The following is a 26,190-nucleotide window of genomic DNA, read 5'->3' as shown; positions in this document are numbered from 1 at the left end:
ACGTAGCTGCAGGGATGGTGCAGGAGGGAGGGCTTTGATTTCTTGGATAATTGGAGCTGTTTCTGGGGTAGGTGTGACCTCTACAAGCAAGACGGTCTTCATTTGAAACAGATGGGTACCAATATCGTGGGGGGAAAATTCACTGAGGTTTTTGGGATGGGTTTAAACTAATCCAGCAGGGCAATGGAAACCAAAATTTTGTTTTGAGTACAGAAAATGTTGAGCATAGGGAGGTCCAAGATCACGTTTCAGGGACACAAGATGGCACTGGCAAGCAAGAAGTTGGTTTTAAGGCCAGGAGTATCCGGAATAAGTTAGATGAACTTGCAGCACGTGTTGGTCAACCTGGGACTTCAATGTTGTGGCCATTTCGGAGACAGGGTTAGAGCAGGGACAGGAATGGTTGTAGCAGTGTCCAGGATTGAGATGCTTCTGTAAGAGCAGTGAAGATGGTAAAAGAGGTGGAGGTGTGGCATTGTTGGTCAAGGACAGTATTACAGTTGCAGAACGGGTGTTTGAGGACTCGTCAACTGAGATCGAATGAGCTGAGTTTAGAATCAGGAGAGGAGAGGTCAACCTGTTGGGAGTTTTCTACAGATCTCTGAATAGTTCCAGAGGTGTAGAGGAAAGGATAGCGAAGATGATTCTCAATAGGAGTGAGAGAGACAGGGTAGTTGTCATGGGGGACTTCAACTTTCCAAATATTGACTGGGAACACAATAGTACGAGTACTATAGATGGGTCAGTTTTCATCCAGTGTGAGCAGGAGGGCTTCCTGACACAGTATGTAGACAGGCCAACAAGGGGCGATGCGACATTAGATTTGGTACGGGTAATGAGACTTGGTGTTAGACTTGGAAGTAAGTGAGCACTTTGTGGATAGCGATCACAATTCTGTTATGTTTACTTTAGTGATAGAAAGGGATGGGTGTATACCACTGGGTAAGCGTTACTGCTATGGGAAAGGCAATTACGATGCCATTAGGCAAGATTTAGGAAGCACTGGAAGGGGAAGGAAATCACAGTAGATGGGCACATTGGAAATGTGGAGCTTATTCAAGGAAAAGCTCATGTGTGTCCTCGATAAGTATGTACCTGTCAGGCAGGGAGGAAGCTGTAGATCACGGGAACCATGGTCTATAAAGGAAGTGGAATCTCTGGTCAACAGGAAGAAGTAGGCTTATGTCAGGATGAGATGTGAAGGCTCAATTAGGTCGCTTGGGTGTTACAAGGTAGCCAGGAAAGACCGAAAGAGAGAGATCAGAAGAGCCCGTAGGAGACATGAGAAATTATTGGCGGATAGGATCAGGGTGAACCCTAAGGGTTTCTACAGGTATTTAAGGAATAAAAGAACGAAGAGAGTAAGATTAGGGCCAATCAAGGATAGTAGTGGGAAGCTGTGTGTGGAGTCAGAGGAGATAGGGGAAGCACTGAATGAATATTTTCCCACAGTATCCATTCCAGGAAACGATAATGTTGTCGAGGAGAATACTGAGATGCAGGCTACTAGACTAGGTGGGATTGAGGTTCACAAGGAAAAGGCATTAGAAATCCTGCAATGTGTGAAAAGAGAGAAGTCCACTGGGCCGGATGGGATTTAGCCTAGGATCCTCTGGGAAGACAGGGAGCAGGTTGCCGTGCCTTTCACAGTGATCTTTAAAGCGTCATTGTCTACAGGAATAGTGCCAGAAGACTGGAGGATAGCAAATGTGGTTCCCCTGTTCAAGAAGGGGAGTAGAGACAACCCTGGTAATTATAGACCAGTGAGCCTTACTTCAATTGTTGGCAAAGTCTTGGAAAAGGTTAAAAGGGATAGGATTTATAATCATCTGGAAAAGAATAATTTGATTAAGGATAATCAGCACGGTTTTTTTAAGGGTAGGTCGTGCCTCAAAAACTTAGTGAGTTCTTTGAGAAGGTGACCAAGCAGGTAGATGAGGGTAAACCGGTTGATGTGGTGTATATGGATTTCAGCAAGGCTATTGTGCAAAATGCGGAGGAATGGGATTGTGGGAGACATACAATTTGGATCGGTAATTAGCTTGCTGAAAGAAGACAAAGGGTGATGGTTGATGGGAAATGTTCATCTTGGAATCCAGTTACTAGTGATGTACCGCAAGGCTTGGTGTTGGGTCCTCTTCTATTCATCATTTTTAGAAACGACCTGGATGAGGGCGTCAAAGGGTGGGTTAATAAATTTGCAGACGGCACTAAGGTCGGTGGAGTTGTGGATAGTGACGAAGGATGTTGTAGGTTACAGAGAGACATAGATAAGCTGTAGAGCTGGGCTGAGAGGTGGAAAATGGAGTTTAATGCGGACAAGTGTGAGGTGATTCACTTTGGTTGGAGTAACCGGAATGCAAACTACTGGGCTAATCGTAAAATTCTTGGTAGTGTAGATGCGCAGAGAGATCTCAGTGTCCAAGCTACACAGATCCTTTAAAACTGCCATCCGTGTTGACAGGGTTGTTAAGAAGGCATACAGTGTTTTAGCTTTTATTAAGAGAGGAATCAAGTTCCGGAACCATGAGGTTATGCTGCAGCTGTACAAAACTCTGGTGCAGCGGCACTTGGAGTATTGTGTACAGTTCTGGTCACCGCATTATAAGAAAGATGTGGAAGCTTTGGAAAGGGGGCAGAGGAAATTTGCTACGATGCTGCCTGGTATGGAGAGAAGGTCTTACAAGGAAAGGCTGAGGGGTTTGAGGCTGTTTTCGTTGGAGAGAAGAAGGTTGACAGGTGACTTAATAGAGACATACAAGATAATCAGAGGGTTAGATAGGGTGGACAGCGAGAATCTTTTTCAAAGTGTGGTGACAATGAGCACAGCTTTAAATTGAGAGGTGATAGATATAGGACAGATGTCAGAGGTAGTTTCTTTACTCAGATAGTAGTAAGGAATGCTTTCCTGCAGCGGTAGTAGATTCGCCAACTTTCAGTTCATTTAAGTCGTCATTGGACAAGCATATGAACATACATGGAATAGTATAGGTTAGATAAGCTTCAGATTAGTATGACAGGTCGTCTCAACATCGAGGGCCAAAGGGCCTGTACTGCGCTGTCATGTTGTATGTTCTATGTTTCTTCTTCTGTGGGTTGGTGTGGGCTTGTTGGGCCAAATGGTCTGTTTCCAGACTGTGTAGGGATTCTAACTCTGAACCAATTTGGAATTATTGTTTTCGAAACGGACAAGAGTCCACAGTTTGCGATGGAACAGACCAGATTGCCTTAAAATTCTTTAAGATGGTAGCCTTAACGCCATCCTTGTCTTATAGTAAAGGTAGATGTGTAGTGAGTGTTCCAAATATGATGTGGCTGGTCAAACCACTCAACATTAGGCAAAGCACAATTTATTTATACACTTTAATATATATACATACAAAAAGAAGAGGAGTTTAGAATAACTTAACTAATTGCAAACCTTCACAGAATAATAGATACAGTACCGCCTACTAACGAAATATTACAATGTACTAACATCCCATAAACTCATCCCTTTGCAAAATGACACATCCAAGGCCAATCAGTCACGAATGCAATTCTCCAATACAGGAGGAAACAGCATTAAGTTAGATTTCAGACAGAATAGCAGCGAGGGATCATTTACTTGAATGATTCAACCCTTTTCGCACGCCAGGCACCAGGTAGTTGTTACAGCTCAGAAAAACAGGAAAGCCTATGCTGTACGAACTAACCATTGTTGCCACTATTTATAAAAAAACCTAAATGCCTCCTAAGTTTTTTTTTTACTTCAGCCGTTTGCAGCAGGCAGTTTGGCCTTTACGTTCTCTCTTTAAAGAAAAAGAGCAAATAACCTGTTTTAAAGTGACAGCATCGTCAGAGATATAAGGTACCTGATCCTTTACAATAATACTCAAGTGTATTCCTCGTGTTATTGACCACGTTATCAGTTCAAAGGGACAAATACAGATGTCAGACGGCCAGTGCACAGGCATAGACCAAGTTTCAAAGACCTGATTCAAAGCTGCTGAAGCGCCTATCCAACATGGAGCACCACATAGGATACACCGGGAAGTGAACAACAGCCCGACACACACACCCATCCCAGACATGGTACACGACATGGAACACGCTGGGAAGTGAACGACAGTCCGACACACACTCCGTTAAACATGGAACGCCACATTGGACACACCGGGAAGTGAACAACAGACCAAGAAGCATCATTTCTCTGTTTTGAAGGTTCACACTGTCAGCACTTGATACACTAGGGAGCCAAAAACCAAGGTGAGGGGGAAAAAAAACAGAGGGACAGAGAGATTCACATGAAAGACAGAAACAAACAGTTAATTAACTGAGAGTGTGTTGTGGAAATATGGAGAAAAAGACTGGATAGTGGGACTAACTGGAACATTGACTCCTTCGAGAGCAAAATTACAAGAATGAGAACATTGAATAAAGGTATTGTCAGATCAGCTGAAATGGTTTGTTAAATCAAATTCTAAATTTACTTCACAGAACATTTCAAACAAAATAAAATGGGAGAACATGACAGACTAACACGGAGAGATGTGTAGGCCATGCTAGTGCCCAGTAAACTGGATTAGCTGCCCAGCAAGGGGTGTTTTGCAAACCTTTACTATCATATGGGAACGATACACTCATCAAATATACACAGCAGGGGAAGATTTCACTCTCCATTGGACCAATATGATATGTGTGCGTGTGTGGTGTGTGTGTGTGTGTCTGAATGCACGCGAGTGGTGGCGGACGGGGGTGTTGGAGTCGTGCACTTGGGGTGGTTGAATGTGAAAATCATTACTTGAGGGAAAATACACATAAAGGAAACCAGCTAACATTTGAACAACTGGCAGGGATTTGGATAATCAACACAAAGAGATTGAGGGCAGTTTCATGGATAGATAAGTTAAAGTACTCGATGATATTGAAATTAAGGCATTGCAAGACACAACATCGATATGGATCAGCGTGCACAGGAATGTCAGAAGAATGGGATTTTGGTCTGAGTTCGAATCAGATTTGTTTCTGCAGGTTTCAATCCGAGAGTGTCAGCAGCAGATTGTTGTCATCATTAAGTCTGTATTTCACAGCTCAAGGTTCAAACAGCAGATGAGTTAAGCGAGTGAAGTACATTCTGGAACAGTGAGTAGTTAAAGTTAATAATGGTCAAGGCATGGTGTCAGGAATCAACTCATGGCCAAAAGAATCATCAAAGTTGTGATTCATCTGTGTCAAACACAGCCTGCATGTTCCCTTCCAAGCCACTCACAACCCTGACTTTGAAATATACCGCTGTTCCTTCACAGTCGATGGGTCAGGTTCCAGGAATGCCCTCCCTAATGGCATTGTGGGTCAACCCACAGCAAGTGGACTGTATCGATTCAAGAAGGCAGCTCACCAACACCTTCTCAAGGGCACATAGAAATGGGCTATTAATGCTGGCCAGCCAGCGATGCCCAGGTTCCAGAAATGAATAAAAATCGTATTAGTTAGGGATGGGATGGAGTCCCATGCAGGAAATGGAGTTTGTGAACATAATAGCGGGCAATGACCTCTGCACTCCCAATATTTAAATAGCAAGGACAGCGAGAAAATGGTTCCCATCTGAAACTAAGTAGGTCAACACAGAGACCCATGAGTAACACTGCTAGAAGCAAAGAGGGAGCCAGTAATTGAACATGTTCCCTGATGCAGTTAATAGTGGTCTTCAGAGTGAATATCTGGATTCAGAGTCTCAACATGAACAATAATAGTGGCAAGAGGTGAAGACTACATGAAATAACAGTAACAGTCGTAACTGGTTTATAGGAAAACATATCTGGACGGTGAGACTTACCAGGGACACCGACGATAGACAGGAGAGGATAATAAATATATTGAATAATCCGAAGGACAAAATAGATCCGCCATGATAATGTCAACCAATCATAAGATGTAGAAAAAAACAAAACATAATTGGATAAACCTCTGTCCATTATTGGAACACTCCAGTCTAATGTTCCCAGTTTCTGATCCATTGTTGGAACATTTCAGTCTAATGTTCTCAGATTATGATCTATTCTCCCCTTCACCGTCTGGAGCTGCTGATCTTTGTTAGTGCTATCGGTGATGCTCTGACTCACGCTTTGAGATAACACATTGAACGGTGCCCATTTATCATTAAAAGATGGGAACTCTCCACTGGGATAATTAGAATCCATGGAGACAGACATTAATCACAGTCATGGAACAAATAGGTTATTTTAACCCCTTTCTTACATAACATTTCATGACATAATAAAAGGCAACATTTACTCAGTCTCGATGGAATGGATGAGGGTTACTGATGGATGGACTATAAATCTTTCCTTTTTTTTTACTTTGTCCTTGTATGTGGGAGTATTGCCAGAGCACTGCAGGGCTACTTATGTCCCACTCTGTTTAGAAAGGACGCAGGGACAAAATGACAGAGCAGCTGCATAAAATATCTGGTGGGGAAATTTTTGGACACATTAACTCAAGGGAGAAAGGGAGGATTGCAGATGCTGGGGATCAGAGTCAAGAATGTAGTGCTGGAAACACACAGCAAGTCTGGCAGCATCAGAGGAGCATCGAAATTTCTTGTGTTAGTCCTTCATCAGGAATGAGGCTTGTGGCCCAATGGTACTGAGAGATAAATGAGAAAGTGATGGGGTTGGGAAAGTTATCTGATAACGTGATAGGTAGATGAAGTTGGATTGGGTGGTGATATGTCGAGAGGAGGGCGGAACTGAGAGATAGAAAGGAAGTTGGAAAAGTAGGGTAGGTCATGGGGGCGGTGAAGAATTGTAAGGTTGGATCTGCGATAAGGTGGGGTTAGGGGAAATGAGAAAACTGGTGAAATCCACATTGATCCTATGTGGTTGCAGGTTCCCAAGGCAGAAAACGAATCTTTCTTCATCCAGACGTCGGGTGGTTCAGGTTTGGCAGTGGATGAGGTCAAAGACTTGCATGTCCTTGGTGGGTTGGGAGGGGGTGTTAAGTGTTTAGCCACTGGTTAGGGGGGGTTGATTGGTGCAGATGTCCAAGCAATGTTCTCTGAAGTGTACGGCACATTGGCATCCGGTCTCCCCAATGTCGAGAAGACATCAGGAGCAATGGATACTGCAGGTGACGTGTGTGGATTTGCAAGTAAAACTACAAAGAATGTGGTAGTACACTTTGGGATGTCGGACGGTGGTGAAGGGGGAGGTGAGGGTCCAGTTTTTCCAATTCTTGCGGTGGCAGGGGAAGGTGCCAGCAGTGGATGCTGTGTTGGTGGGTGGTGTGGACCTGATAAAGGAGTCACTCTGGGAATGTTCTTTATCGAATGCAGATCGGGGTGGGGAGGGAAATATACCCCTGGTGGTGGGATCTGTTTATTAGTGGCGCAAATGGGGGAGGATAATGTGTTGTATCTGGAGGTTTGGTGGGATGGAAGGTGAGGAACAGGGTGTTATTTCCGAGTTGCATTGGGAGGGGTGGGATTCGAAGGAGGAGGTGCAGGAAGTGGATGAAATGCTCAGGATGGCTTCGTCGACTATGTGGGAGAGAAAATTGCAGTCTTTGAAGAAGAAGGCCATCTGGGATATACTCTGTGGTGAGCATAAAGCACAACAGGTCGGTCAGCATCTGAGGAGCAGGAAAATTCAACTTTTGCCCGCCACATCCTGCTCCTCAGATGCTGCCTGACGTGCTGTGCTTTTCCAGCACCACACTATTGACTCTAATCTCCAGCATCTGCTATACTCACTTTCGCCTGCACGCTAAGTTCAGCCACTTCTGTAATACTGCCTTTAATTCTGTCTCACTGCTATCGAGAAGAGATTGTTAAACTTGAAAGCGAGCAGAAAAGATTTCCAAGTATATTGACAATATTGAGTAGGGTGGTGGTGGCGAGTGATGTTGAGCTGCACGGAGAGTATGAATGGGCTGGGGCTCTGTTTCCTGGAGCGTTGGTTCTGAGGAGTGATCTTACTGAGGTTTATCGTGGTGAATCCCGATGCTCCAGGGTGAGCAAGGCCAAAGGCCAAAGAAATAGACAGAACAGTGATTCACATTGAAATAGGACAATTACTCATGGGCCATCACGTTGCTGAACTATGGAGGTAGACTGAAGAATGGGACTGGCTGGAGGAGTCAGAATTTGGAGGGTCCAATCACATGATTGAGAAAAAAAATAAAGAAATTGCCATATCAACTGAAAGGATCTGTTCGATCACATTCTCAATCCCCCTCACAGAACCAGACTAGACACCATCACCCTAGAGGAGATATTTTCTTCAGCATGGAGCACTGCACAGACAAGGCTAGTGTACTGCTCAACACCACCCTACAATCCGTCCAGAGTGGAACACTGCGCAGACCTCAGTAGTGCATTGATCTATAACCCAGATGAGTATGTGTTCCGCAGGGAGCACTGTGCAGATTGGACTGGGTGTACTGTGCAGTACCACCTGTAATCTACCGAGAGTGGAAAGGTATGTAGACTACAGCAGTATGTAGACTATACAGATTTATAAAACCAGATGAGATATATGACCAGGTTGTGGAACTGTGTCCATCACCTCAGTACATTCTCAGAACACTGTGTTAGATCACTGCCTAGCGTGGGGATACTCGCAGTCCATGCTGGAACTTACAGGATGTACATCTCCCATCCATTTACCCATATCTTCGTTGTGCCATGACACAGGAATGCTGTGGGTGTGAACATCACTGCCAGAGAGAGATGGCGGGGCAATCAGTTTAAGTATCAACAAATAGGAGCGTTGGGGGAATAGACAGAGAGGGGGAGACTGAGAGACAATGTCTTGGAAGAATGTGTTCCCAGGTTCCAGAATGATGAAGTGAACACATTTCGACAGTATCCTGCAATGTGAGCCAATGTTTCCAGGAATGATGGGTGAATGGAATATTAGTGTGAGTTCAGATGGTGGAGAGTATTGGATGAGCATTTGTTCTGCAGCTTTGTAACTGGAAGTAGGGTCAGCAAAGTCTTCGAATCATTGGATTGAACCTAACAATTATTTGTCTCAGTGATATTTTCACTGAGTTTGACAGAAGGATAGTCTGTATGAGACCGAACTAGTTTGCTGCTGCTATCTTATCAAACTCACCACATAAACTACCTACCCCACCCCATGGCATTCCTCTCATTCAATGCCAGCTCGATTTTCCTTCATGGCTGGAGGTACTCACCATTCCCCTCTGGACCCTGGATATTCCGTGATCCCTGGCACTGGTGCCATCTTCAAAAGGCCAATGGGCATACTGTTGAGCTTTCTCAGTTCGGAGTTGCCCTGCACAGTTTACCCTGAGCATGGCAGGTAAGGGGAAATTATACCACGGTTTGTCAACACCAGCACGATGGATGGGCTAGTACAGAGGATGATCATTCTCGTCCGAGAGGGGGCCATACTTCAGACCCACCGAGCATGGTCTGAGCTCACCAACCAGCTCAGTGTAGTATCTGTGGTTTGAAGAAATGCCCAGAACACAGGAAAGGCATCAATAATCTTCCCCGCTCTGTCAGGATAAGGGTCACTGTATTCTCTCTGCTCCCTCATGCTCACTGTCTATCTGTTTTTGCACCGATACCCAAATAAGGCTCATGTTCCACCACTCTCACGACTGTTTGCAGTCTCTCTCTCTCTCTCTCTCTCTCCACCCCCTCCCTCCCTTCACTTTACCCCCCTCCGCTAATAACACTGCATGGATACAACACTGGACTGACTCCCTCCAGACAAACAGCAGGGCCACCCACTCCCACCCTCCCTCCCTCCATCTATTTCTCCCATTCCAGACGAAACAGTCTGGAATAGGACAGAAAGGGCCAGTTGGTGGGGTGGTCAATATCCGTTCCCTCCCCCTCCCCCCGCCATGTGGGGAGGACCATGGTAGGAGCCGGACAGTACCGGGACGCCTCTTGTGGAGATTCTGAAACATCCACATCTCGCCGACTGAGGAAGGAGCAATGTTCAGTGAAGGGCAATTTTCACTTTAAACCCACTGGCTGTTCCATTACCAATCACCACCCCCCCCCTCCCCGGCACAACTTAGACTCTGCGACCCTGGTGCCATCTCCCTTTTGTGTCAACATGGCACAAGTGGAATCCGCACGGTCTCAATGGGCAGAAGGGTAGGCTTACAACATATCATCACTACCACCTCCGGGAAGGGAGCACGGAGACTCCATCCTATACCTCCTCCTGTAAACAGGTCATATACTGAAACTAATCTGTGATATTTGCTGCTCTCCCCACATGTCCTAACATATTCAATAATATGTGCTCATATACACCTAGCGCCCTCTGTTCCTGCACTCCTTTATAATGGTACAGAATGTTTTGTATTGACTTTCAGCGTTATTCCTTCCAAGGCGCTTCACCTCACACCGTCTGCATTGATCCTGATCTGTCATAAACCTGAAAGCTACACCAATGTGTCACTGTTCTGTTGGATTTCCACATTGCCCTCCATAAACCTTATAATTCTTCCAGATTTGGTATCTGCAAACATTGAAATTGTTCTACAGTCACAGTCCACACTGAAATACTGACTCACTCACGATTGTGCAAAACTAATACACTCCCTGAGGACAGACTTAAATACTGGCAAACACCAGACATAATGATTGAAATATTGACAATGTTACCGTGGAGCAAGAGAAATACTGACACACATTTCATGTCTGTATTAGTTTCTGTGTATTAGTGAGTGCCTCTACGTCTCTGTATTAGTGTGTGTCGATGTGTGTGCATCAATGTGGAACGAGTTTGGCAATCTCTATCGTGCTTAAAGTGATGTAATATCCCCCGACACAAGATCCGAGAAAGGGTCCTTTCATTTCTGTCCACGAATGCTGACAGACCTGTTGAGCTTTCTGTTGCTGCCAGTCTCTGCTGGCCTTGCCACATCACTGTACAGGTGGGAGTGGAGAGTGAAAAGCGTCAGCGATTTAGTTTGGGAGGGACAGAGGGAGGGCAGCAGCTCACAGCACCATCAACACACACACGCACACAAACTCAAACAAAAACACAGACACACACCCGCACACACACATAGACACACACACAGACACACACACCCACAGATACACACACACAAACACACACAGACACATACCTACAGATACACATACACAGACACACACACATACACACAGACACGCACAAACACTCACAGAAACAGACACACATAGAAGCAGACACACACACAGTCAAACACAGATACATTCACAGATGCACATACACTTTCAGAAACAGGCGCACATGCAGCTGCACAGACACACACACATACTCACAGAAACCCCGAACCACACAGACACACCCATACAGACGCGCCCACAATGAACTGAATCCCATTTCATAATGCTTGTCCCACAGCCTTACATGTCTTGCCATCAAAAGTTCACATCTGAATACTTATTCAGGTTTTCAGGGTTTATGCCACTCTGAAAAATGCAGGCAGTGTATTCCAAATTCCAACCACCCACTGGCTGATAAAGTTTTTCGCACGTCTTCTCAAACCTTTCTGTCTTTCTCCTTAAGTCTCTGACCCCTGCTGGTCGAACCCTCCATCAACGGGAAACTCGTTCAGTCAACACTATCCATACCCTAACTCGATCATGTCTCCTCTACATCTCCTTTGCACTGCGACAAACACTCCATTCTGTCCTGTCTTTCTTCACAACTGAAACTCTTCAGCCCAAACAGTATCCCCGGAAATAACTCCTGCAATTTTCTCAGGGTGATCACATCCATGTGTGACTTGCAAAACTGCACACAACACTCTTGTTTGAGTCTAATGAGCATTTGATTTAAAATTTCTGGATAAGTATGAGGGCGATTATGGCTGGGCAGAATTTATTACCCATGCCTAGTTGCCCAGAGAGCAGTTGAGACTCAACCATATTGCTGTGAGTCTGAAGTCACATGCAGCCGAGACCAAGTAAGGATAGCAAATTCCATGCCGAAATGACATCAGTGAAACATATGTTTTTTTCAAAAAAATGTCAATGGATCTATAGTAGTCATTAGATTCTTCCTTGCAGATATTTTTTGAATCCAAATTTGACAATCATGGCATGGTGGGATTCAAGCCCGAGTGCCCAGAATATTACCTCGGTCTCTGGATTATCAGTCCTATGAAATTACCACAAGACCAACGCAGAAAGCCATAAAAGCTGATCTTTAACAATAAAATGTCTTTTCACCAAAAACGCCCTGGGTATTTTCCAAGAACCTGACGCTCCAATTGTCTCTGTCCTATTTCAGTAAAAGCTGCTACATGGGGATTGATTTCACAAACGTGGGATCCAAATGGATCGACTTGTTTGAAGGTCCCGATGGTGGGATTGGGTCACGTTCACCCAACAACAGTCACCGCAGCAGCAGCACAGACAGAACAGTATGAATGTGAAAGAGGGTGATAGGTTGGGCATTGCCTCAGAGAAATGGGAGGAGGGACGGAAAGGAGGTTTAATTATCGTGGGAAGGAGATAAATCGCCGGCAACGGGTGTGTTTGAATCCTGATATATGAAACGCAGAGATGTGAGGGAGCGGAATTTGAAGATAAAACAATTAATTTATTAACGTGTATCACAAAAAGGACAACGGAGAGAACACTTAGTGCCGTGATTTGGTTCCAAATCGAGGATGCTGTGGTCACTATGCAAAATACCGACAACCACGATCACATTAATCACAGAACAGGATGCTTGCAAGCAGCAATAAGTATACTAGCAGAGGAAATGTTCGGAAGCACAGCAAATGTACAATATCAGTACTCAGCGAACAGTGACAGACATGTGGGAACTGACAATGAGCTGAATCTTTCAGTTCGATGTCCTCAGAGACTGTGGAGATCCCTCGAATGAGGATGTTGAAAAATGAGATTGATCGATTTCGACAAAACATCAAAGACTCACGGGACAGTACAGGATATTGGTGAAATGTAAGCTTCAATATCATTTTAGCTTAACATCGGCACAGCCACCCAGATCCAACCGGAAATGTGGATGGGAATGAGTGCGCAGAGTTATTCTCTGGCTCCAGTGATGCAATAGGTGAGCGTGCGTCCTTCTGTGCTGGTATAGAGGCGCAAGAAATTCCGAGGAGAGTGTGCTCCTGCTCATGGGAATGGTTGTCCCGTTTATACTATCATAGCGATTTACAGTGCATCTTTCTAAGACAGCTGAGTGGCACAAGTGGAGCGTGTTGAGCCCTTAACGTTGAACTGGTGGGTTTAAAAGATGATTTTGCTGTTTGGATCTGTATCTCCGATAATGGTGGTGGCAGCTACATTTGCTCGCATCAGCTCAGTATCAGTTTCTTCCACACAGTCAAGACTTCAACCTGGAGAAGGTGGTGTTGGGGTGATATTTTTAAACTTGTCAGCCTTGGAGACTGGGACGTGGAAAGGGTGATGTTTAAGTTCGACGAATAAAACGTGAAATGCACGTCTAACCTCAGAAACAGAGATAATAACTTTAATTACATACGTAAAAGACCTCTAGAAAAATGCCTCTTGTCTTTTTAAAAAAATCTTTCTTTTCATCTTAAACATATGCCCTCTCGTTCTTGAAATTACCCTCCTGGGAAAAGGCAGCTATCGTTAACTCTAACTTCCCTCTCATAAACTTCTCTCAGGTCGCCGCTAAAACCCCTCACCTAGAGTGTAAACAGTCTCAACTAGGAGAAACTGAGAACTGCAGATGAGAGGTCAGAGTCGAGAATGTTGTGCTGGGAAAGCACAGCAGGTCAGGCAGCATTTGAGGAGCAGGAGAATCGACGTTACAGGCAAGAGCCTGATGAATGACACTTGCGTGAAAAGTTGGTTCTCCTGCTCCTCCCGTGCTGCCTTACCTGTTGTGGATTTCCAGCCCCCAAATCTCGAATCTGAAAATAGTCTCAGCCTTTCATTATAACCCAAACCTTCCACGCACAGCAACATGCATGTATACCTTTTCTGAACCTGCTCCAGCTGAATAATATCATTCCGACAACTGAACTGGACATAATATTCCAGAAGAGGTCTCATCAATGTCTGAAAAACTTAAACTTAACGTCCCAACTAGTATACGCAAATGACTGAGCAATGAAGGGAAGGAAGTTAAATGCCTTTGAACCATCCTGTCTGTATGTGTGGCAAACGACAAGGATTTATGTACCTGCATCCCTAGCTTCCGTGTTCTCCAACATGACGCAAAACCCTACTCTTTTTGCTGTATCAAAATGGAATACCTTCCATTTATCCAGATGAACTCCATGTTTCATTTTTCAGTCCAACGACTCATTGGTTTAAGATCCTTCTGAATCTCAGATAAGCTTCCTCACTGTCTACAATTCTGGTGTCACCTGCAAACCTACGCAGCATGCCTGCTGTTAGTTCCCCTGTTTTCTCATATAGATCAACGATTCCTATTTACTTGTCATGGCCGTGATTTAGCAGTGTGCAGATCATACAACAGTTAATCATGCAATTAACCATGAGGAAGAAAGCCTCAGACTACAGGGAGATATCAAACAATTGGAAATAAAAATTGTGAAAGCACTTCATTCCATAGAAGTGGGTGATAGTGAAGTAAAATCAAACTTCAAACCAGCCGCCCCCGTTCTAGTTGTGGCACTCAGCTGTCTCAGCAAGATGCACCGTCGATTGCTATGTTATCATAAACGGGAACAAATTTTCCCTTCTGCCCCACCTTTGACCAGGAGCACTCCCAACCTCTGAATTGCGTGCACCTCTAAACCATTATAGAAATACCGTGCATTCTCCGGTTGTGTCACTGGAGCCATCGAGTGCGACCTCATTCCCATCTCGATTTCAAGTTGGATCTTCGCGACTGTGCCACTCAGTTCATCTGATTCTGGGGCTGGGAATTGGGACTGTATGGCAGCAGGGGTTACTGACTTCTGTGGGGAGCTGGGGGAGGAGCCGGTGATAAACTGCATTGCTATTGCAGCATATATTTCAACAAAAGCTGCAATGTCTCCGTAGTCTTTGCTGTTTTGGAGAAATCTATTTATCTCAGCCTTCAGCATATTAATGATGAAATCACCACAGCCACTTGGGGCACTGAAGTTAAGCGGTCAGCCCATTCTGAGTTCCCACATATCTGCCACTGTTCGATAAGCACTGATATTGTGCCTTTGGTAAGCTGCCTAACATTTCCTATGCTACTGTACTTATTGCGCACTGTCAGTGTGTGCGTCTGTGGAATGCCGTGATCGTCTAGCGGTTAGTACTCTGCGTTGTGGCCGCAGCAACCTCGGTTCGTAATCCGAGTCACAGCAGTAATTGTCTGGTTTTGAAATTAAATGATGTAATTTTAATTTAGTTATTTTTTAAAAGGAACAGTATATTGTTATAGAGGTGGAGGCAGATAACAAACAGTTCAGAGAAAGGGAACTTAGAGCTGTGAATATTTGTTGTTCAATGTTCACTTTTAGAGTTATGAAATAAATTGATATTATTTTTCTTTAAATAGTGGAATTTTCGAGTTCTCTGTCACTCGTGCTTTAACAGATTCTAAGGAAAGGTGAGCTTTTCTGGGTGTTTGGTTTAATTAACAAACAGGTTCATTGCTGTGTCGTAACAGCACACTTGGAACATTGTGTTCAGTTCTGTTCGCCTTGTTATAGGAAAGATGTGAAAGCTATAGCGATGTTGCAGAAGAATACCTACGGATCAACAGAAATATTGGCACACACCACACGATCGAATGAAATATTGAGGAAGTCACCACGTGAAAAATAAATATTGGCAGATTCTCCATCTCTGTATAAACGTCAGTGCGTCAGTGTTTGTGATCTGTCTGTTCAGATGCCTGTATATCTGTGTATGCATGTGCATCAATGTATCGGCATTTGTCTCTGTGTGTCTGCTTTAGTATCTGTGTGACCGCACCAGTCTCTATGTGTGCTTGTGTATCTATATTCATACCTGTGTGTATCTGCGTGTCTCTGTGCGTATCCGCGTGCCGTGTGCAGATCTGCCAGCCTCTGTGGTGTTTAAAGTGATGCAGTGTCCACCTCTGCTGGCCTTCACACTCTACTGCATTAATGGCAGTGGAGGGAGAAAACCAGAAGAAATTCAGTATAGGAGGTGGGCAGAGGGAGGTAGATTATAGCACGATCCAAACTGACAGCACCTTCTGCACATGCACACACACACACACACACACACACACACGCACACACACACACAGAGTTGGATATAGGGAGGATCATCATTGTATTGAGGACACTCATAGTCGCGAATGCTCCTGAGTAATATCTGTGCTCGCTCTGCAATGTGGAAGTGATTTGTCTTTGAAGATTATTCCTTACACAGAGTGTACACCTTAAAGAGTATTTCCACTGCAACTGCGTCCAAGCAATTCTGACCCAACCATCTGTAAGGTGATGCGATGAATTTATTACATGTTCTTTAAATTGAAATATGTTATAATTCACCCCTACAAGGTGTAAGTGAGAAAGGATTGAAAAGTCCTGAAACTGACCCAGTGGTGATGGTAATATATCTAGGTATTAGACAAAACTGTTCTGTGCCTCCAGAGATATTTGCAAAGCCAAACAGCCGTGCAATGTGAGAGATTCACAGGATTTGATGTCCTCTGACAGAGAGAAAAAAACTGACACTTGTGCAGTGTCATGGGGACACCAGAAGAGGGTGGCATTGTATGACTATAAACTTAAAAGGGACAGACGTCGAGGTGAAGAGGGGGAGTAGGGGTTTATCTCAATTTCAATGGATTTACCCCCAAACCCACAGAGCCATCATTTCACAGAGATGCACACAAACATACATAGACACATTAAACACACAGCACATATACATACAGAGATGGATACTTACACACAAACACAGTGGTCTATTTAAGATAGAGATAAGTACGTTTTTCGTGAATAAGGGAATCAATGGCCAGTTGGTGAAGGCGGTAGAATGTGGCTGAGAAACATTTTAACCGTGATCAAACGGCTCAGCAGATCTAAGGAGTTAAATGGCCTAATTCTATTCCAATGTCCTATTTTGTGAAGGGATTCATTCTGGAAGTCGAATTTGAATGCAGATTGCTGGGTCAAGTGCAGTATTTGTAGAAGTGTGGAGGAACAAACGGATCTTGGGGTCCATGTCTGTAGGTCTCTCAGTTGCCACCTAAGTTGTTAACAAGGCATATGTTGTGTTGGCTTTCATTAGCAGTGGGACTGAGGTTAAGAGCCGGGACATTATGCTGCAGGTCTATAAAGCCCTGGTGAGACCACATTTGAAATGTTCTGATCGCCTCATTATAGAAAGGAGGTGGAAGCTGAAGAACGGGTGTCGAGGAAATTTACCAGGATGCTGCCTGGACTAGAGGGCTTGTCTTATGAAGAAAGTTTGAGGGACCTATGGCTTTTCTCATTGGATTAAAGAAGGATGAGAGGTAACTTGATAGAGCTGAAAATGATGGTGAGAGTTACAGACAGAATAAATAGCCAAAGACTTCTTCCCAGGGTGGAAATGATTGTCACGAAGTGAGCATAATTTTAAGGTGTTTGGAGAAACGTTTTGGTAGATGCCAAAGGCAGGATTTCTTACACAGAGATTGGTGGGTGCGTGGAATGCACTGCCAGCGGTGGTAGTAAAATCACATACATTAGGGAGAGTTAAATGACTCTTGGATAGGCACATGGAAGATACTAAAATTAAGGGTATGTCGTTTAGTTTTATCTGAAAGTAGGCTAAAAGCATGGCACAACAGCGTAGGCTGAAGGGCTGTACTGTGCTGTATTTTTCTATGTTTTTATTTCGTATACTCTTGTGAGCTTATAGTATCTGGAATTCCTTTAACTTCAGTCGAGGCTACATTTAGTAAGCATTTGATTGAAGAGAGTTAATGGAAATGTGAACAGGTTTGAGGGACTGAATGGTCTATATCTGTTCCTAATTGTTGTGTCCTTGTGTTTCGAAACAGTAGTGATTGGTTTGAGGGGAACACATTTTGAGAATAAGGACCTTCCCATTTAAGACTGAGACGGGGATGTTCCTTTCCCTTTAGGATTGTGTGATCTGTGGTGTTCTCATCCCCAGGGAGCAGTGAAGACTGGGTTCCTGAAAACACTCAAGGTTGGGTTCCGTAGCCATTTGATGAACAAGAGAATCCATGTTTATGGGGAACAGACAGGAAGTGGATGCGTAGTTACAATCATGACAACAATGCCCATTCTGAATTGTGCAGCAGGCTCGAGGGGCTGAGTGGCCAACTGCTGCTCCTGCCCCATGTGTTGTTCTCTCTCTCAACCTCTTGAGGCTGTTACAGAGAGAGGAAGATCCCATTCAGCCAGTCAGGATCGGTACAATTAGACACGAGGAGACCTCTGTTCCTTCTAAGAATTTATAAAGGAGAGGATGAAGTCATTCAGCAGTTTGAGTGCAATACACAGCACAGGAGGAGGCCGTCCAACCTTTCTAGGTTGCTTCATAGGAACGTGGAGCCCTGAGTAACTACCAGGAAATTGACATAAAGGATAAACGTTTATTTTCAGATTGGAAAACTTGAACTTCGTGTAGTACCTCAGAGATCAGTGCAGGATCCACAACTATTTCAAACCTGTCAATGACTTGGATGTGGGCACTGATTGCATTGAAGTTCAATTAGCTCAGCCACCAGGATAGTCATTCAATCAGATGTCAAGTGGAGGTAGAGAGTCTGTAATGGGATATAGACAGGGGAGTTTAGTGTGCAATCCTTCAGCAGAAACAGTATAAGCTGGGCTACTGAGGTTTGTACTGTGAAAGAAAGGTAAAACAACATTAAACTGTTTAAATGGCGCGAGGTCGCAAAACTCAGTGTGCAAAGGGATTTATCAATCCAGGTACAGACCTCAAACAAAGTTATTATGCAAAAGTAACGAGTGTTTAGGAAGGAATATGGAATGCCTCTATTTTACAAAGTCTGTCAGGACATTTTACTGCAACTGTACAGGGCATTCCTGACGCCACATTCGATACATTGTACATAGCTATGATTCCCTAAACTGAATAGTAAATAAACTCGATTGTTTTCGAGTCTTTGTAAAAATGCTTCACTTTTTTTTTCCCCCCTGGAATGAAGGCCTTATTCAGTCATACACCATGGAAACAGAAACTTTGGTCCAACTTGTCCATGCCAACTGGATGTGCTAAATTAATGTAGTCCTATTTGCCAGCATTTGGCCAATATCCCACTGAACACTGCTTATTCACACACCAAACCAATGGGCTTTAAATACTGTAATTGTCCCAGCTTCCAACACTTCCTCTGACAGTTCATTCCATACACTTCATGAAAAGGTTACCACTTTTGTCTCTTTTAAATTTTTCCCCTCTCGCCTTAAATTTATGTGATCTAGTTTTGGATTCCCCAAACCAAGGAAATGTCACCATTTCCAAACCCCTCGTCATTTTATAATCCTCTACAGGACCAGAGTACTTCAGGATTGAGAATGGGTGATGTTCATACTGAACCATATAAGATCTTGAGGATAGTGTATTAGTTGCGTAGCTGATGGACATTTCCTACGGTTATGTGAGACAAGAATTAAGGATTCAAATTTAAGATAGGAAGGGGATGTGTAGTTATAATCACGACAACAATGAACATTCCGAATGGTGCAGCAGGCTTGAGGGGCTGAGTGGCCAACTGCTGCTCCTGCCCCATGTGTTGTTCTCTCTCTCAACCTCTTGAAGCTGTTACAGAGAGAGGAAGATCCCATTCAGCCAGTCAGGATCGGTACAATGAGACACGAGGAGACCTCTGTGTTCCCTAAGAGGTTATAAAGGATTCAACTTTAAGAGAACGATGTACTTATTTTAAAACATATATTTGAAGACATGAATTTATTGGACAAAAATTATGAGGACACGTACAAACATATCTTCAAATTATGCTTTATAAATTGCTCCTACAGGGAGCAGATTACATGGATGGAGTCATAGAATCCCTAGAATGTTCAAGGAGGCTTCACATGATCCAGTATCGTGGTCAGATAACATTATTACATATTTCAGCTAAAATATCGAGAGAATGCAACCTGCTTGAGAAGCCACAGCTTTTTGCTTTTTCTCTTTCCTTATTCCTTCTCACAGCAACGTATGAGAGGTGAAAACCTGTCAGTCATCTTTACCATTCATGAAGAATTCCTGTTGAGGATTCATTGGAATCTCCACATTGCCTGAAGCAAAGGGAATTCAACCAACTACAAATGTCATGGGGAAGGAACCCGAATGCCAACAGCTAGCGTGAGCAGAATAACCTCAGAGGCAGAATACCATTTATTTTGTTTTTCCTTTTTTTGCCTTGAATTTAACTATTTCTTGTAAAGCTCTTTCGAGCTGGTATTCTGCAGAGCTTTTTCTATCTGTCTTCAGGCATGTATATTGGTGTGTCTGTGTGCATCTGTGTATTTGTCTGTGCGTATGCACAAAGTGTGCTGGTGTATGCATTGAAAGATAAATATTAATGCACAAATCTGTCCAAACTGCTTGACATGTATCTTTCCATCTTACTTTCAGTATCTTTGATTAGGTGAGTTATTTTTGCAAATGTAAGTTATCAAACTGATTTGTCCCTCACAAAGAATGTGACCTAGTCTGAGACCTATATCATTGGTCATAACACCAACCGGGTTGCATTTAAAATTTATGATGACCAGTTGAGTAGTGGCACTAGAAAATAAAACAGTGACCCCTCCTACCACAGTCTGAGCATGGATTAGGAGTAATTCACAAAGGGCTGTTTGAGGGTAAATGCTCTTCCACGGAAGTTTGTATTGCCTGTGTATTTGCGTTTAGTAAAAACTATATATTAGATATTGGAGAGTAAAGGACAATGAACTACAGACAGGAAATTGGGGCTGAGACCACAAACTGATCAGCTACAATCTTACTGTCTGCTGGAGAAGGCTCAAAGTGTTTAATTGCCCACTCCTGCTCCTCAGTCCAACGTCCCTATGTTCCATTCAGCTCCTCAAACCTGCCAGACAAGAGCATTTGGAGGTCATTTACATCGATAAGCTGGTACACGGAAACAGAGCAGACCATTCAGGGCCTGAAGACTCGATAGTGTAGTGCTGGAAAAGCACAGCAGCAAATCAGACAGCATTCAAGGAGCAGGAGAGTCAACGTTTTGGGCATAAACTGTTCATCAGGAATCCTGACAAATGACTTATGCCCGAAATGTCGATTCTCTTGCTCCTTGGATGCTGCCTCGCCTGCTGTGCTTTTCCAGCACTGCACTCTCGACTCTGATCGCCAGCATCTGCAGTCCTCACTTTTTTTTAGCACCGGAAGACTGTCACACACAGGTTGGTATGGTGTTGGAAAATTTTCTTGGGAAAAGAAAGAATCGGTGCCAGTGTGAAACATCCTACTCCTCTCTCTTTACAGAACTGTGTTCATTTGTTGGTTATGGTGCAGACCCAGATTCATTATGTGTAAAGCTCCCATACCTCACCCAGAGGTGTCTCACAAAATCACCTGCTCTCCCTGACTGCAATCTTCAATAACAGGATTTCCAGGGAAATAACTTTCCAATAACCGAATGTGAGAACAACAGAAACACAAATAAGTTATTCAGCCCTTTAAGCCTGTCTTTCCCTTCAATAAAATCATGACTAATCTGCTCAATACCTCTATTTCTCTTTTGTGCCCAATTCCTGCAGCCCTCAACTCTCTGATGCGTCAAATATCCGTTGTGCACCCCACTCCCCCAATCTTCTCAGTGATCCATCTTCCTTAACCCTCTGTAATAGAGAAGTCCCGATAGTCAGTACCCTCTGTGAGAAGGAAACACTCCACGCACACACACCATGACCTATGGATATAAATCAAAATATGAACACAAGGTAAGGCAGGCCCTGATATCAAAGCAGGATTTAACTGAGGATGGTATCAAGGAACCCGAACAGAATTGAATGTAATGTGAATGATGTGTAAACTCCCCATTGGTTAGAGGCCATTCAGAGCACAAGGGAACATGCTTGTGTTTGTTGAGGATCAACCATCTCAGTCACAGGACATCTCTGCAGGCATCCTCGGGGTAGTTTTCTTCAGCTGCTTCAACATCTTTTCCAGAGCATACAGTCTGAAGTGTTCTCTGAAGATCGCATAATGTTCAGAATAAGTTGTCTCTTCTCTGCCGCTGAAGCAGTCTGTGTCCACGTGCAGCAAGACCTTGATAGCATTTAAATTGTGCTGTTGGTAACATTCATATAACAGTCCTGCTAGACATTGCTCATCTCCACAGTTAAACATGAGGAGCTCATTCAGCACCTCACACTGGTTTCAACGGAATATAAGGACGTCATTCAACTCATTGAAACTATTGGATAAGCCCATTCAGTCCTTTCTGCCTATTACAGAAGTAGGGAATGAGTGTAGACACCACAAAGGTGTTAAAGAGGATCCAGGAGTCGCTAAGTAAGGTCCTTGAGCCACTTCCATATGACCAGGAAGAGGCAATGCAGCCTGTCAAACTACTTATTCAGAAAGAGCAAGATGTTACAGATACCCCACAGATAGACTGCTGCATGTTGTTCCTCCTGGCTCTATTGCTCGTGGTTTGCTGAAGGTGAGAATGGAAAATTGATGTTTTGTGCAAAGTCTCAAGAAAATACCTTCTATCTCTGAGAAGACAAACTGGCGTTCCTGTGGAGGTCAGAAGCTGGTGGGAATGGCTAACTCTTTCAGGAATAAGCCATTGTGCCTACTGACAGATTTATGAACAGTGCAGGGGCGCACACAACTGCACACTGAGACACTGAGGGTTTAGTTAGAGCATAATACTCCATTTCAACCAACATGGAGATTCGACACAGGTACATGAAATATTGGGAAAAATGTATCATGTGGAAAATTCAAATTTTCACAATTTTTCTTGACATAATGAATGTTAGTCCATAATCCTCAAGTTTAAATAAAATCGCCTGCTATTCTCTCGCAGTGCTACAGATTAAACACTCATTTCCTTTATACTCTCTTTCTCATCCAGGAATTAGTCGAGTGAAACTCCTTTGCACTCTCGATCGCAACAAAATCATTACTTACAAAAGAGAGTAAACCTGCCAACAGTGCCCCGAATACTGTCTCAGCAACACTCTACAACTGCAGGAAGATGTCTTTACTCCTTTACTTGAATAATTTTATAATGAATGACAACAGATCATTCACTGTCCTGATTACTTGCTTTTTAGCAACTGCAGTTCCCAACCTCTCATCTTCTAACCAATACAAAATGGAAAGGGCTACATTTGTTGCTCAAATTCAAATTACTTTTTTGCCTTGTGAACAGCTGTGTTCCAAAAACTGATACATTTGATACCATATGAGCAATGATCTTCAGTTCAGAGCAGGACCTTACTCTCTGTATTCTCCCCATTATCCAATTCTCAATCCAATTAGTATATTCACCCCTTACTGAAGGACGCTAACGTTCTTCGCTCACCATTCAAATGCCTTCTGAAAATTCAAAGACACCATTCCCATTGGTTCTCATTTGTCGATGTCACAATCTACATCCTCCAAAAACTCCTACTAGTTTAGCAAAAACGATTTTCCCTTCCCTGAATCTCGGCTGACTCTGCAAATCATATCATCATTCTCCAAAGATCTAGTTGTTATTAATGACAAAAAAATCTAATATTTTCCTCATAACTGACGTCAATTTATCAATCAGTTGATAATCTGTTGTTCCTCTCTCTCTCCCTCTCCTGTTTTAAGTATTTACAACAACAGTAGCTACTTTCAAATCTGCAGGACCCTTTCGATAATATAAAGCGCTTTGACCAACTTTGACCTCCCTCATAGAGTGATGGAATTGACAGTACAGAAGGAAGCCACTGACCCATTGTGTCCATTCCTGCTCCGGACAGATCTATCCAGCAAACTCAACTCTCCAGCCCTAAATCTGTGACCTTCTCAATTCATCACTCATCTGGTCCAGAAACTTATCAAGCTTCAATACAATGAGTTTTTTTCCCAGTATTTCCACTTTAATAATTCTAATTTCTTGCAGTTCCTCATTTTCCCTAGACACTCTGCTCCTTAATATTTCAGGAGGATTTTCTGTTTTTTCCTCGGTGTAGACAGAACCAACATATTTACCTCGCCAGACAGAGATGGCCTCTGTCACCTCATGAATACACAAGAGGATGGCACTGTGGCATAATGGGTATGTCACCCACTCCTGCCTGGAATGTTCCAGAACAAAACCATTGTTGGAGATTGTGAGTACAGTCCTCTCCCTGGTGTGAGACTATTGGATATTGGAAGGAGGTTCACAGCTCTGAGATCTCCACATTGTTGAAATAAACTGGCTTCAAACTTTGCATCTGGAAAAATATGTCATTGGGAAATATTTGTAGAAGTTTCAGAAAAAGATCCGTGTCCTGCTCCTCCCTGTAGACCCAGACACTCTCTAAGTGCAGTGCCCACACTTTGTCCAGAATGGAACACTAGACACTGGAATCGTCCTGAATGATCGCAGCAGGTGATACCACAAATCCGAGAAAATCATCCACAGAACCTCCACTGACTTTCCACGACAGGAACAAGTCAAAACGCTGTAGACAGGCACATGCACTCAATGTTAAAAATGTTTTTCGCTTCAGTTTCTATTCTGGGCTGAAAATCCATAGGATCTCTGCATTGTCGCTGGCACCTGAAATATTAACAGCTTTTTTCTCCATGGAAGTATTTGACAATGAAACTGCACAATTTTCTTTTCCTGTCATGATAATAGCAACACTGCTATTTCTGATTGAGTTGTTGGTGGGGGGTGGGGAGCGAGGTGATGTTCTCGTGTTATTTTCTCCAGACAATACATCCAGAGAGCCAGGTACCTTCAATCTCCCTATAGCAGATGGTAGAATTTGAATACAATAAATTATTTGGAACTAACAATCTATTGAAACATTGATGGTTGTTAAAACTAATAACCCCTGGCTCAGTAGTGTCGCTCAGGGAAGGAAACTTGCTATCATCACTGGTCTGACCTACATGTTACTCCAGACCCTCAGCAATGGTAGATTCTCAAATGCCCTTTGAAATGGCCAAGTCAACCATTCAGTTATCAAGATCTACAAGATCTCAGAGAAGTGAAACCAGATAGACCTGAGCACTAGCAGCCGACAGCACATCGAATTACAGTGGTTCAGAAAGGCAGTCCCCCAACCGCTTCTCAAGAGCAAATAGGAAAGAGAAATAAACTCTGGCCCAGCCAACATCAAACATGTCCCATTCATAAAGGAAAGAAGATGGCCACACTGAGGGAAGAGATCGAGGGGACAGAATTCACTTCAAACAGGGACGTGCATATGTGCCCACACGTGCATGAAACTCAGGAATATGGGAGGAGGTGAAAAATAAATTAAAATAATGTCACATTTTATTTCCATCTCTGCTGACTATCAATAATCCCTTTGTTAATGTATTCTATCTCTCTATTTCCCCATATGTTTATCTCACCTCACCAACACACATTAAATGAATTCCCAGCTGCTTTCGGATCTGATACATGGTGAGTGGACTCAAAGTGTTAACTTTGTTTTTCTGTTGCCCCACTCTGCCCAACCTGCTCCATTTCCCCTGCACTCTGTTTCTTTTTGGTTCAGGCTTGCAGTACCTTCCATTGTTTGATTTAACATATGTTTCCTTACTTTATAGGACAGATACCTTTCGAATCCACATTGACAAACTGAAAAGCATTGCTCCCCGACCCACCTCATACACTACTCCTGCATTTCCCAACTACTAATCTACCCCTGCATCTCACATGGCTATTACACCGAGCTGCACATGATTGGTGGGACTGTGGGAGGAACCTGGAGCACCGAGAGGAAACACTTGCAGACCCGGGAGAATGAGAAAATTCAACACAAAAAGTCCTGAGGGCAGAAGCAAACTGGGTCCCTGCTACTATGAGACAGCCGTGCTAATCACTGAAACATCATGCTCCCACCCCCTCCCCAAACTGTGTCCCTGCTACTATGAGACTGCCGTGCTAACCACTGACACACCATGCCCCCCACCCCCACCCCCCAAACTGGGTCCCTGCTACTATGAGACTGCCGTGCTAACCACTGACACACCATGCCCCCCACCCCCACCCCCCAAACTGGGTCCCTGCTACTATGAGACAGCCGTGTTAACCAATGACACACCATGCCCCAACCCCCACCCCCCAA

The sequence above is a fragment of the Chiloscyllium punctatum genome, chromosome 13 (assembly GCF_047496795.1).
Source record: "Chiloscyllium punctatum isolate Juve2018m chromosome 13, sChiPun1.3, whole genome shotgun sequence".
NCBI classification, from domain to species: Eukaryota; Metazoa; Chordata; class Chondrichthyes; order Orectolobiformes; family Hemiscylliidae; genus Chiloscyllium; species Chiloscyllium punctatum.
The sequence above is the reverse complement of the archived record's forward strand: the minus strand, read 5'-3'. Positions refer to the sequence as shown.